Genomic DNA, 15,555 nt, shown 5'->3' with positions numbered 1-15,555 from the left:
TACCAAAGAGAAACATCAAAAAGGTAATACGATACTCTGCCATGTAACATATTGATTATATTCCCATTTTTATAAGAACGCCCGATATGTATGAGGCCTTTTGGATGTTCGAAGCGTTTTGGGATTTATTATGCCTAGAAATGTCTTGAAATTTTTTTAATTTTATTTGAGGGGTAGTGTGAGTATTCTGTTAGTATTTAAACACAATTTCCTAAGGCATTGTCGGTTGAATTTCCCAAGGAAAGACATGTTTTAAAATTCTGAAAACCTTAGAATTCTCTTTCAAAATAGCAATATGTGTTTTGGCCTCGAAGCCAAGTATGTATTACTTAGATTATAAGTGGAAGATGGAAATTTTGACATTTTGCGCCCACGCTATCGTTTCTGTGTTTTTGTTTGTTTTTGTTTTGTCTATGGAAAACATAGAGGAGAATTACGCCTCTCATTTTGTTTTGTGTTAAGGTTGAATCAATTTTCGTTGAAGGAAACGCCCTTTGAGTACTTTACCCCTGAGTTTCAATTTTTTTCAAAAATATAAAGCCTAGACATTCTTATTATGGAAAACATAGAGGAGAGTTACGCCTCTCATTTTGTTTTGTGTTAAGACTGAATCATTTTTCGCTGAAGGAAACGCCCTTGAGTACATTATCCCTGAGTTTGAATTTTCTCAAAAAGTATAAAGCACAGGCAGGAAATATTTCACCATTGTGTAAAGTTTTGTAAAAAATACAAAACGAATTAGAGGAGAAAACTTGTCATTCTTGCATACTAGGAATCACAATAAATTGAAGTCGAGATTATAGTTGTTTGATACTCAAAGTTTCGCGCAACTTTTCGTTACGATCTTCAGTCAAAAATTCGTTTCAAATTAATAAAAATATACTGCGCACTGTAAAGTCTTTGGTGTCGTGTCATGGATACATAAATGTATGGATTATGGATACAATGTAGAGCAATGCGCCCTCCCGGTTATTACCATAATGGCTTTATGGCAACTCTTGAACTTGGGCACAGGATGTACGGTTACACATTTTGTGGATCGCATTGTGGAGTCACAAGAGTGCTCAAACTGCGAGCAGCGAGCAATGCATAATGCAAATAGCGAGTGTCTTAAATGAAGACTCTCCACCCAATCCAAGAGTGCTCAAACTACAAAGGCAGTGAGCCATTATGGATTATGGATACACAGATTTAAAGGGATAACCAGAAAAAAAGAGAGAATCGCGATGGTTTTCAGGCTAACCAAGGGGCAATAACTTTTCAGAGGGGGTGTTTCGAGGGTACGTGGCAATCGTTTTTGGAGCCGATTTGCCTGGGGTAGGGTACTGCATTTCAAGATATCTCATGATCTACATATGAAAACCTATTAAAACTTTGCAATGTTGCTTGCATGTATCCTACTAATCTAGGTTGTCCTACTAGTACTAATACAAGCTTAATAGTTATCAAGATTATTAAACTTAAAGGTTTTCTTTTTAAAATAAGAGTGATATCGTTTGCTTACTCATCAATTTTAATTCACAAGCTTTCTCCCATTGGACTGACACGTATGTGGAGCAAGATTGGTCAGAAAGAGGAATAGAAAAACATTCTTTGCTTATATCAGCATATAATAGAACAATAGGTAGACACTGTCCCGTTATGAAATATGTGTCTGATATGAAATGGGAACACTTGTGTAAAAATAAAACCATTAACGTTTGAGTCGTTATTAAGACTTTTCGGCTACAATTTAAACACAAGTCAACTGTGTCAGTCTTGTTTGATGGTGCAGCATAATACTTTAAATTTCTTCAAATTTTAATAAGGTTTACTTGGCTTTTTGCTGAGCTATAAAGAAAAGAGCTATAAAGAAAAACGTCAAAAAATTTTCTTGTATTTTTGGGCAGTTTTGACCGAATTTTTCAAAATAAATGAACTGTAAATCAAAAAATAGTTGTCTAAAATCCATAAAACTTTCCACAATGCTACAACTATACCGACTATGAGCAATGAAGGCATTAACATCTATTTCATGGAAGAATTTGGCCCTGTTTGAAATTTAAAAGTTTTATTTATTTTTTTTTAATTAGATTTTTTCACAAAATTTTGATATTCGGGTCTGTAAAATACACATTATTCGTGCTACCATCTTGAAATTTATTACACACAATCTTTGATGCGTTATGTAAAAGCCTGCAAAGTTTTAATAGGTTTTCATATGTAGATCATGAGATATCTTGACATGCAGTACCCTACCCCAGGCAAGCGACCGTAGTACAGTGGTAGAGCATCCGGCTACGGTTCGCAAGGTTGCGGGTTCAACCCCCAGCCGGGTCAAACCAAAGATTTCCAAAATGGTACTTGATGCCTCTCTGCTTGATGCTCAGCACCTAAGAGAAGGATCAAGGGTAAGTGGAGAAATCCAGGGAGAAAGAGTGGCGCCCTCCCCTACCTTCGGGTAGATAGCTATCGAAAGAGGAGCCTTCGGGTCGCCTCCGACTGCGGTCGCAGACTTACTTACTTACTTACTTACCCCAGGCAAATCGGCTCCAAAAACGATTGCCACTAACCCTCGAAACACCCCCTCTGAAAAGTTATTGCCCCCTGGTTAGCCTGAAAACCATCACAATTCTCAAAATATAGATATGTTTGAACCCAAAAACAGTTTCAAACCTTTTTCACCGTCAAGGTGGTACCTTATGCCCCATATTGCTTGGACTATTTAACCAAAAAAAGGTTTCTTCCGTAGTCCTTAGCAGAATCTCCAAATTTTCCTGGCTACTTGATTTTCAAAGTTGGGATATAGGTTTGTAATTTTTAGTTTCTACAGTATATCTTCTTTGAAACGTTTTTTCTTAAAAAGTAGTGGTAGTCTTATTATGTCTATTTGCCCCGCAGGGGCTTTTGTTGCTTCACGTAGTGGGCTTGTTCGCCAGAAAATCTTTTTTGTCAGCCAATCAGAGAGAAGAAAAACATTTGTTTTTGGTGTTTTTTTTCTTGTGTAAAAATATTTTCGATATTGTGTTGCACACAATGATTTCAAAGGAACGAGACAAGTGCTCAACGAATAAAAATTTCTATCTGTGCGCTTATTGGATTACGCTCCAATAAAACAATCTGGTGGAGTGCGGCCTTCAGATGTTCATTCTCGATTATGAATGCGTTCGCGGGGCATTCATAGCGACAGCTACTTGCTAGTATAAGGATAGTGGAAGAAATTTTTGAGCTAAGTTTGACTTTTTATCTGCAGTCATTTTAGTAGGGGGCCATTCTTTAGGACCCGTGACAACAATTTCCGGAGTGGAATTTTTTTTGCTCATTCGAAAGAAGAATGTATTTAGAAACTTTTTTGAGAGGGAGTAAATTAATTAGGTCCAGCAATTTTTTTTAAGGGAAAAAGACTGACGTCACAAGCAAAAACCTTTGGGACCCGAAATTTGATGAAATTTCAAAGTCGCTAAAACACAAAACCACTTATACCATTGGAAAGCTCTCAAAAAACGATATAGTGGACGATGGTCGAGAAAAACGGTGCCAAAATGACGTTTTCTCAATGTTTGACGTTAATTTTCTCGAGTTACGTTGAGAAATTGACCATATCCGCTTAAAAGTCCTCTATATCGTAAAAATGGAAAGAATATCAATTTTGGTGAGAATTTATTTTGGAAAATGATCTATAAATTTAAATTTCTTTCCGCCAAAATTTCTTCCCTTAAAGGTAATAATTCATTTGAAAATATCAGCCTTTCAATTTGAAACGATATTTTTTCGATAAATTTGCATTTTCTTTCACGAAAAAGGAAAACCTTATCTTGTTGTAATAATTCAAAACTTTCAAAAAGTCATAAGATGCCCAAATTACTAAATTACTTATTTATACAAATACTGCTCTGTTTTTTTTCGGTCACATGTTTAAAGTCTACTCTGAGTACACCCCCTTCTCACAGACCTACTGGGAACCCTTTCCTCTGCAAGGATTGGCAGAAATATCGTCCCCGGTTGGAAAATTACCCTCTAATTTATGTCCCTACTGAAAATAATCAAATAAACCAATCCTCACTTCAAAATACCGTGCTATCTTTCCAGGAGAAGCCAGTGATGGAATTTTTCAAAATATGTGTTCTTTTTTTCCAGGAGAGGGGATTTCGGAGTAAAATCCAGGAGCCACTTATTTTTCAAACACTTCAAAAAAATCTTGAAACGAGTTTGAAATATCTGTTCTGAAAATCCAGGACCAATAAATCAGAAAAAAATACATTTGCTTTTCCACCAGACCTTAGGACAGGTACCTGTCTAAAAGAATCCAAGACCAAATATAAACGAAGAGCGTGCATTTTTAAAGAACAGATAAATGTATCTAAGAGTCTGGCAAGAAAAGAACAGATATATTTTCCAGGGAAAGTTGCCTTTAGAACAGAGTAAATTGTAAATTCTAGCCGCTGGCTGCTCTTGTCTTTCCCATACCCACTGAATTTGCTGACTTGAAAACCAAAGATTTGAAATCTCAAACCATAAAAAAATATGGGCATATAATCCATCCAGTTTTGGTTTGTTATTTTTATCACCACTGGCTGAAAAAATCCCACTGATTCTGAGAAAAGGGGGTGTCTGAGTTTTTTTCCGAACACACTGTAACTTAAAGTTCCCTCTATCTTTCTTTCCTAGTGGTAAGGAGTTTATTAGAGTCCAAGCAGTTCGGCTTTTGACCTAATTTTAGAACAAGCTGCAGTACAGTAAACTTCGTCACCTCTTTTTCAAGATCGAATGACAGAATGACACAAGCCAATTTTTATTTTGTAAGTTTTTGTGGTGATTTCCTTTTACATAACTATGATAATTATATTTTGAAGACCTTATTAATCGTTGCATAAATTATGCAGCACTTGTTGATTATCATTGTTGATTATAGATTGTGTATACATTAAATGCATAAAATAAACAATATCTTTTTTGAGTCCTATCTTTTTTTATAAGAAACAGAATTTGAGGAATTTGCTGTTCTCTAACATTTTGGTTGGTTCTTTGAGTCTGAAGTTTACTGTTCCTAATCTAAGCCATAATTGTTTCTTTTTAGGCTTTCTACCTCTGATTTAAACTGCTTTAATTTACTCTTTTGTTTACTTAAAATCAATGATATATTATGGGTATACATTTTTGTTTTGTTGCAACTTTTTTCTTAATGTAATAAAATACAAGTGTTTTTTTGTCCATATTATCATAGAGGATACACTTTGTAACTTGGTAAAACATTTTAATGATGAAATGGCAGTGCCGTAACAACTGGGGGGGGAAGGGGCAAGGGGGGGGGGGCTATGCCCCCCCCCCAATAATGTTTTCAAAAATGGTTATTTTGCAAAATGCAAAGTTTTTCTTTTTTAATTTGTCATACTTGTCTTTATGTGCATGTTTTGAGGGTATTTTTAAGCAATCTAGAGCTCAAATCTTCAAAATCCCCCCCCCCCGGGCCAAACCATGGTTGGCCCTCGCGGTGTCAATAAACTTTAGCCCCTCAATAATGAAAATGCTTCCTACGGCACTGAATGGTAATGATAATATGGCAATGATGATGGCATTTTTTTGTTTCTGAGAAAACCTCTTGAAAATGGGGAAATTTTGAAAGTCGGACTAAAATTTATGATAATTTATAAAATTTGATTTATTTTGCCATTCACTACAATGAGTCATACTATTCCCACGCTCTAATACGAACTTGATGAAAAAATTTCCCTTTCAATTTATTTAACACCCTATCACTTTGACCCGGTAAAAGTTTTAAGATAAAATGGAGGGGGCCGTCCACATAGTACGTACCCACTAAAATGTCGAAAATCGTGTATTCCCCCATGTACGCAAGCGTACGCAAATGGCTATACCCCCCGCTGGTAAATACGTACTTTTTTATCCCCCCCCCCTCAACCTCGGTTGAAGAAAATTTCGAATTCAAATCGTTTGGTTCGGACCTTTATTTCATACATGAAGCTCAATGTTTATCAAGAAACTTTCCCTTGATGCGTATGTATGCATAATTTTAATTGAGTTTTGAATGCGGATGAAATCAAAGTCAATTTTCCAGTGGGGCTGAAAATTAAGATATTTTTCCCACTGGGACGAAATTTTAGATAAATTTTCCAGTGCAGGTTTGTGACACAGGGGTGTATTTATTTTGTTGCAAACTATTTCTTAATGTACTCTTAGGTTCCAAAGAAACAGGGAGGGGTCGAATAAATAGGGGGGTCTGGAAATTTCAAAATTTTAATAAAGGAAATTGCAATTACGAAAACCCAAAAATAAGGTAAATATAGGCTAAAATCAGGTTTTATAGCAGAATAAGGGACCTTCCCTTTGAAAGCTGAAAAAATTCTTAAAAAATGGGGGAGGGCGTTTATTTTGAACCAAGAGTAATAAGATACAAGTTTGCTTTTGTCAATAATGATCGGGAGTAAATGTTTAGGTAGAAAACAATTTCAATGACGTTTTTGTTTCTAAGAAAACTTATTGAAAAGGGAAATTTCGAAGATCGCTCTAAAATTTATGATAATTTATATGTTTTATAATAAAATTTGATTAATTTTGTCACTCACTTCAGTGAATCATACTATCCCCACGCTCCAATACGAACGTAAAATAATTCCCCTTTTGATATCTTTTAACATCCCAATCACGGTGACCCCGCAGGGAGAATTAATGTTTTAACTGGAAACTCGCATTATTATCCTCTGAGGATCTTAAGCTCAGAAACACATTAGAAAATATCAAAACTATCGTCTTATATTTCCAATAGAGACTTTATTCACGGAAGACGATTTATAGCGATTTCGACGAAATTTCTCGTCGTACCGTTTTCCAGGGTTCCCTGTAAGTAAGGGCTGACAAGAGAGAAAGTTCACTTTAAGGGTGCAAAGAAGATCTTTTTCTGCTTTTAAACGAATATAGAATTTCGAGAAAATGCAGCTTAAGGGTCGATTTTTTGTCCAAATTTCCTCAAACTTGCCTATATATTATTTGCACTGTAAGGGTCCAAATTTAAGACCCTAATTTTTGTCGGAACATACGATGTACGAATTTCACTTCGAGGGGTAAACACAAAATATGCTTGAACACACACAATAAACCTTTTCATAAATTATGTCACGAAATTCACTTGCCTCGTATTCAGACAATCACCATGGTGATTATATCCCTTGAGACATCTTAAATAATTTTTGACTTTATGAATTTAAAGTAGTTTTAATAAAATCCGCTAGGAGTTAATCACCATGGCAATAATTTTTAAAACGAGACAAGTGATGTTCGTAACGTAATTTTTAAAAAGGTCTATTACAATCTTTAGTAAATTAAACCACGGTGCTGGATTTTCAACCGGGCGAAAGTGAATATCTTTTTCTATCCTTGGTAGCAAAATGATAGTTAAAACGCCAGTGAACGTTCAGAACTAGGACGGTATCTAATGGTCTTCAGTCCTCTAACTTTCGTTCTTGATTAATGAAAACACTCTTGACGAATACTTTCGCAGTTGTTCGTTTTTCGTAAATCCAAGAATTTCCGCCTACAAAAACGAAACGCGAAAACGAAACTAGACTGGCACGCCAGTAGGGTTGGGACGGTCTCACGTGGGAAAAGTGAGCGTAGGAGTTAGGTTCAGCAGCCTCTCACCAAGTTTTGCTCGTTCTCCTACACAGCTCCTATTCTAGCAAACGCCCACCGCCTTTATGTTCCCGCCCTCTTACATGATTACTTAACAGACTATTTTGCTAGTCTAAAACGAAACGAAAAAGGTGAATAAAACCGAAACAGAATGTCAAGTTTTTTTGAAATTCTATACCTTGAGGAGCACTTAAGAAAATTTATGATTCACTTAATTTTGATTGATTGATAGCTTTCTTTTTGATAACATTTTGGGAAAAGGAATGTCAATTTTCTAACTGCGTTTATTTCTCTATAGATAGACCTTTTCATAAATTACGTCACGAGCAACACTTACCACGTTTTCAAAATATGGTAATCGATTTCTAGAGGAGTTCATCGCCATCAAAATCATCAAAATCATCAAACAAAGTTTAGTCAGAAGTAGACTCTAGTCAAATTTTAGACTCGAAAATCATTTCATTTAGTTATGGGAATTTTGAATGAATTTTTTAAGCATTTAACCTACGTCATTTTCGGGTTAAAAGCTTGTTAGTGTGATTAAAATGATCAAAAACACAAAATTATTTATGCATTCATTCTAATTTATGATGATTTATGCAAGATTATTATTGATGCAATTTCAATTTTCTTTAAAGTATCGTTTTTCTTGTTTTATTTTTCAAGTCTCTGTTTCTGTCTTGTTTGTTGAGATTTCAACATCGTTCATAAAAATAGATTTTTTTGCAAAACAATGTCAAAAATCTAAGATTTCTTTCTTAACTTTATTATCACTTACCGGGAACATCAAAGTTTATCTTTTTTTATGGAATTTAAACTGCGTGGTGACGGACTATAAGAATTTCATCGCGCACCCGTCTCAAATGACGAAAGGGGAGAGTCGCCTTATTTTTGTGAGAATCGGAAAGTTAAGGGTCCAAGGAAAAAGTAGAAAATTTTTACCGGGACTTTTTTCCTAAAATGTAGCCTTTTTAGTGATAAAATATTAAATTTTTTGGTTTTTTGACAAAAATTAGGTATTGTCATTTTTACAACCTTTAGAGGGATATTGAAGGCGCAATTGAAGGCCCAAAAAGGGCACTCTTTGGGGCAGTACATACCCGTACCCTCCATTTGCAAGTCTCCCCTTGGGTATTCGCATTGCGGCCAAAACCTCTGATAAAATGTATTAAGGCAACATAGAAATATCTTAAGAGCATAACCATGTAAGCCTAAACAATTGAAAATAAAGGGGTCTTAGTTAGGTACGGTTCAAACCACAAAAAAATCTATAAGTTAAGCTAAATAGAAGAAACACAATTTTTAAATCCTAGTAGTATTTTATCACTCTTAATGTAATGTTTTAAAGAAATTCCAAAAACAATAGATACATTTTCAGTTACAAAAAGAAAAATAAGTCCACCGAGGTGGCCATGGGAAAAGAATTCACTGGGTTTTCACTAGCGCATTTTTCCGATTTTAATGCAATTTATGACCGGGGCAAGACTACTCTAGGGGCTGAGTTAGGTCCCGTATGCGCATCGGCGTATAGTCATTTTTTGATTTGATTTTTATGAAGTACTTTCGTTTTCAAAACTTAGAAAACGTAAGTACTTCGTATCTCTTTGCAAGCAAGAGGGCTAAAAAGGGTTGAAAATCTAAAATCCACCATTATGGAAATTTGTGCCTGATCCAAATAGCGCCACACACGTTTTCTGACTCTTCAAGGACTATACTTTCATGATCAAAAAAAAAATGACTATACGCCGATGTGCATATGAGACCTAACTCAGCCCCTAGAGTAGACAGTATATTTCAAAGTTTTAGCAGGTGTAGGGAATTTCAATAAATTTTAACCGAGCTCACTCACTAATTACCCCACCGCGGCCTCAAACTGTCATTTTTTTCACCGGGTCAATCACTGGTACGGATCTGACCGTGTCACTAATACCAGGGTGTCAATGCGATATACAGAAGAAAAAGTCTTCAATAACTGGACAGGAAAAAATTCATATTTTGGCCACAGAAAAAGTGAGACGCAGACATTTTGTTAACTATTAAAATATTGATTTAATTTAATGAATTAAGAGTAATATTACAAAATAAAACTATTATTAAAGAATTTCTAAATAAATAATATTTTCTCTACATGTTTAATTATGTCATTTTTCATTATGAGCATTCCATTGAAAATTGTGAATTCTTAAAAATAATTTGAAAAAAAGACTCGACGAACGACATTATTCAAAAAATATAGTTCTACTTACAAATTATCAACATATGTAAAAAACATCTTTTACTTATAAGTTAATAAATTACCTCTAGTTTTAAATACTTTAAAATTAAAAAATAAACATCTATTATAAAAAATAATTAAAAATCCCTACTAATTTCATAATGAGGCTCACAATAATCTCGATTTTTTAACAGCACTAATAAGATTTGTCAAAAGCCCTGTAATAGTTCTCGGACTTGGCAGTGAACGCTTATGTTTGTTCCCAGCCGTTGCTTCAAAGGTTTTTCCCACTGGAGTTAAAGTTGGTTCTTGTTCTTCAGCTCCCCCTGGATACATAGGAAACCCCACTGCAATATTTCTTCTCAAGCGTTTCTTTTGTGTTTTAATGTCGCCCCCTGATGTTGCAATAAAGGTCATGCCACCCACTGGTCTAATTGATATTTTCGTTTTTTGAGCATCTACAGGTAACATAGTTGTTCCAACTCTAACATTGCCACTCCTTCTAAACCTTCTCACATGCTGAATTTGATCGTCATTTAACCCTTTCCTTTCTTGACTCTTTTGTTCGACAATTCGCTTGATTTCTTTATTATGAGCATCTTTAATGTAAGTGGTTTTCTTAACATTGTTTCTTCCTTTATTTTGTCTGAACTTCCTCAAATTTTTAGAAAAAGAACGTCTTATCCTTTCGACTGAACCAAGCTCTGGTGAGAGTGAAGGACCGACTATTTTAAGTCCATTGTCTTCTGGAGTCGTTTTGTTATCCCTGAAAATTGGTCCAACAGGTCCAAAAATACTTCTTCGTAATCGATGTTGTCTTCCGTCTTTAATATGAATCTTAACACCGAAAATTACGTCACCTCGATTAACATAAGAGATTGAATGAACTTCAAAGCCAGCCTCAGTCTCGTGAATGGTTATCTTAACGGACATCTTTGGGGATAGCTTTTTGTGTTTGCATATTGTTCCCTTACTTTGATAACATTTATGGATGACTAGACGTAATGCATTCAACCTCTGCAAAAGTTCTTGCTTCTTGACTGATTTTGTACCGGAGACTGGTACCAAGTTTTCATCGACAAGCTTGAAGTATGAATTTTGACTTGATTTCCCGTTTTGTTCGATGTTTTTACCATTACATGTTTGAACATCTGTGATAACGTCACCAAGATTTGTTTTCATCTCGAAACATTCCCATGCTGCATTTCGCGACTACAAAATGAAACGAATGTGTGGATTTACAATATTGTTGGTACTAATTCTACTGCTGTGTAAATATGGTAGCTTTGCAGCTGAGTCTCCATAACTCGAACATGCACAGGAAACACAAATTTGCTTGAATAAAGGAAATTTTGAGCTACGGCGTAAGGTTTATAGCTATTGTTGACTGAAGGGATGATATAACTTATTCAAGTTAAGGAGACATTCGAGTTATAGAAGTTCGAGTTAAAGAGTAGACTGGGAATCCTGTCGTTTATTACGTTTTTGTTGAAAGCGGGAAATTTTTATGTCGGGATAAGGTTAAAATAAACTATATTGATGCTTCTGTCAAGTTTTCTACTTCCTATTTTTTACCGAGTTAAGTCGTCTAGCATGCTAGACTAGTTAAAGAGGTTCTATTGTATCACTTCGTGCCAATGGGAAAAAAGGAACTTGAGAAGCTTGAGAACCAACGGCAGAAACGGGGAAGCTCTATTCCAGCAATTACCAGAACAAACTATATAAGAACATGAGGCTTCGATGGCCAAAGTATTAAGAGCAAGCTAAGAATATTTATTTTAAGACTTTGCAGACTCTAAAAGACCCGATTTGTTTGGAAAATTGATTAAAATACTCACAAATGGCGAAAATAATAAGAGAATGTTAGAATATTTTTAGACTTAAAGGACCCTTCTTTCTTAGCCTTCATCCGTATTCTTTTACTTTTAGTCACTTTCGCTATTATAGTTACATTGCAATTAAAGTTTAGTCCCAAAAAGAATTACTTACCGTATATGATAAAAGAATAAACGCCAACATATTTAAAATTCTTAAAAACTCCATAATTTTAAACATTTTTATTGAAATTTTTAAGTTGAATAAGAAGGTCTAATTAATCAGTTATTTTCTTGTGTTCTATTCAAGATGCTTAATTGCTGTACTGAATGGAAGTCTTTTGCCTTTATATATACCCTTCAACTTGGAAATCAGGGAATTTCCATTTTACAAATTTTTTTGCTCGATTCTCGTCAATAGCGTCGGTGAATCAGTTTTGTCAAGTGAGGGTACAAAAATGACATTCCATTACCATAAAAAATTCTACGATCTGATTGGTTAAGACATATATTTTGTGGTTCATTCTGCGCTTTTTCCTATCCTTTTTACCCGAGGGACAGTCCACATTAACACCATCGCATCATATTCGACGCTTACCGAAGAAGATAATTCCAACAAAATTCTTATAAGTCAAAAAACGCCTTACTTATGTAAATACGCCCTTCGCGTTAATTGGCGTCACGATGGGCTTTCCTTTCAGTAGCCAAGAACGCGGGGAAAAACCGAACATATTGACAAAGATATATTGTAATTCTATAACGCCCACAGAGTATTATTGCGTGAGTTGATGATATTTAGAATGTTTGTTTAGGATTTTTTTCCGGCTAAAATATTCTTGATGTAGGAACAGAAAGGTTACCTCGTTTATTTGTATTTTGAACTTATGTCAATAAAGGGTATTATGAGTTTCTTTGAAATATAATATAAAGCGATAGATGTTTTTGCGAATTTTATTCTGCGAAATTTTCCCACCGTTCATGTTTTTTTTTTCGGGAAAATTTTTATGTCGTTTAAAAAAAGATGCGATTGGACCGGAAAAAAACCGTGATTATTTGATCTCACGAAGATTTTCACCCCTTGAATTTTTTGTTATATTATCGAAAATTACAGTCTGACTCGTAGACCTCTCTAGATACACGTTTTTTTTTTTTAAGAAACTAGTTTTACCAAGCAGCCTCAATGTTTCTTAACCTTTTCAGCCCGGCGGACGAGTATAGTCGTCGAGCATACGTTCCGGCGGACGAGTATAGTCGTCTTTTTGACATAGTGATCTTCTAAGCTATATTTCTCCCATTGGCTTCTTTGCTAGCCGTAGAAGTAAAGAGAAACGGAAAGTAGAGGTTCCAAGCTTTCTTTTGATATATGGTGATGTAATGTTTTGATCACGTGGTGAGGCAGCAGATTTCAGAGAAAAGGTAGAGAAAAACACTGAATCAAGATGGCGACCAAGAAATGGGTTTTTCCAACTTACTGCTAAAGTTCTTGGATTTTTTGACTGGTTTAGGCCACTTTTCTTCATGGAAACATTGTTTTTTAATGGCAAAACATCCAGTAAGTATATCTTATATTTTGTGTTTTGTTTTTAGCATAAAAAATCCATTTATTTGTCATTTTGACCACTTTTCTCGACAAACCATTGGAGTCGACCCAAACTTACAGTACTTTTTACTTTTTATTCAGGTTGGAGCATGGAAAGTGGACAAATTCAATGCAAAAGTGTTTTCTACACCTCATTTATTTCAAAGGAGCACCAAAGAATTTGAAAAGCCTGGATTTATGTTGAATTGCACTACTTCTTCCGCTCCACCAGCAACGGTCGATCGATCCCCGAAATTCTTGGCTCATAACGATGTCCTGATTACAGCTTATATGGATCAAAATGATGGCAGGAACCACATAACAGCCACATGGAATTATCATGATGACATTTAGCATTCCTTATGGGCAAAAGAGATCAGATTTGATAGCAATGAGTTTGCCTCAAAAGGCTTACGGTTTTTGGAAACTTTGCAACTGTCGCCCAGCTTGGTAAAACCCGTGTGTTTTCATTATGTAAACGAAAGTACTTACACATAGTTGTGACGTCGAGAAAGTCAAAACGGTAGAGAACATCGTAAATTCCTTGTCAATTAAGTAGTAAAAAAAAAATCAATCGTAACCGGCATAGCAGGTTTCGTTTTCTCAAAGGAGAATTAAAAACGGCACATTACATTTAATGCATGAGTGATTTTTGAAGACTATAAAAGGGGAATACCAGGCGAATGAATTCGAAAAAACTTAATATGTCAAATTGACTTATGCATGGAATGAATTTGGCATGAATTTGCATTGATTTTAGATAGACTATATTTGGTGTTTCTTCTTTCTTTTATTTCGGAAGGGCGTTTTGAAGAGTGTTTCCAAGATTGTTTTTTTCAGACTTTCGCATGCAGAAACTTTGGTGGAGGGGAGGGAAAAACATTTCTTAACCATAAATGTTCGCTGAAGTTACCTACGAGTAGGCTTTAATGTAAGGGTGTAAACCACGCCAAACGTATTTTATTTACGATTCATATGAACTTTTCGCGGACCGTCAAAATAAGCGAAATCGCTTCTTTAATCGTAGAAATTTAAGCGAGACTAACTTTAGCGTTTTGGCGAGTTTTCCCTATTTTCGCTAAAATAAATCTCGCTAAAACACGCCAAATCGACAGTTCGCTAAAATTTATGGACGCGAAATTTCTGGCTATATCACCTTGATACATTTTTATCAATAGGAAGGGTTTCAGTGCAAAGAAATGCTAGAAAACGAATTCAGTCAAAAATGTAATACAAGTATTCGCTAAAATTTATCCACGCGAACTTTTTTTAAATCGCGGTTCGCTAAAATAAATCAAAAAAAAAACTAGATTTTCCTGACTCGCTAATATACTCAAAAATTAGTCTCGCTAAAATTTCTACTACGATTAATAATCGAAAGTTTCTGATTGCGAAAACACCAGAGCAGTGTTCTGAAAATTTTGTGGGTATGTGTGGTGGTTATTTACGTGCGATATGTTTGCATTTTTACCGTGTCCTTTCTTGTTTTGACGTTTCTGTGAGTTACGTAGGCGTAGAAATTTTCGCATTGTTTGTGCGATTTTGGCCATTTTTTGGAAATTCTTTAAGGGCCTACGCGAAAATTTATGGACGGAAAAAATTCTTGACATAAAAGAAAATCAAAATGGGAACAAAAACGAACATGTATATACATCCGTTTCAGACTTCAGTGCCTTAAAGTAAAATGTAAGATTTATATACACCCCTGTCTCGGTGAAGTTTTTAAATCTACCAAGATGACTACGAAAAAGTAAAATACAGCGGGTAGGAATTTTAGAAATTCACTTGGGTGAGAACTGTAGAGCCGATTTTTTTCGTAGTAGGAACATTTATTTCAAGGAGTACATGTGTTTTTTAAATAAAAATGCACTAAAACTTCAGATATGACAAAAATGTAAAGCATATGAGTCTAAACTACTTATAACTTTGTTTGATATCTTTTAACTGAATGATTATATTTGGGAAATTTTACAAAAAATTCGTCTATGGGCCGCTTCGCTCCCCTCAAGATACTTTGCAGGTTTAAGGAACTATAAATAGATGGACTAATGCTCACGTGGTTTTTTTTCACGAATCGAGAGTCTAAAGTTTTCGAGCGGTTTGAAGTTTACACATTAGCCTTATCTTTACCTAATTACATCGTCCTCCTAGAGGTTATGGCCGAAATTCGGATTTCATATTTCATACGGGCAATTTGATACAATTAAGGTAGGAAGTGTGGTTATATCAATACATACTATCTGTTTGTACTTCATTTGTGACTTTAGATGCCACAAAAAACTTGTTCATGTACGCAGCACAAGAAAAACTGGATATTTCCT

The sequence above is a fragment of the Clytia hemisphaerica genome, unplaced genomic scaffold (assembly GCF_902728285.1).
Source record: "Clytia hemisphaerica strain Z4C2 unplaced genomic scaffold, Clytia hemisphaerica genome assembly, whole genome shotgun sequence".
Lineage (NCBI taxonomy): Eukaryota > Metazoa > Cnidaria > Hydrozoa > Leptothecata > Clytiidae > Clytia > Clytia hemisphaerica.
This window is presented reverse-complemented; position numbering follows the sequence as displayed.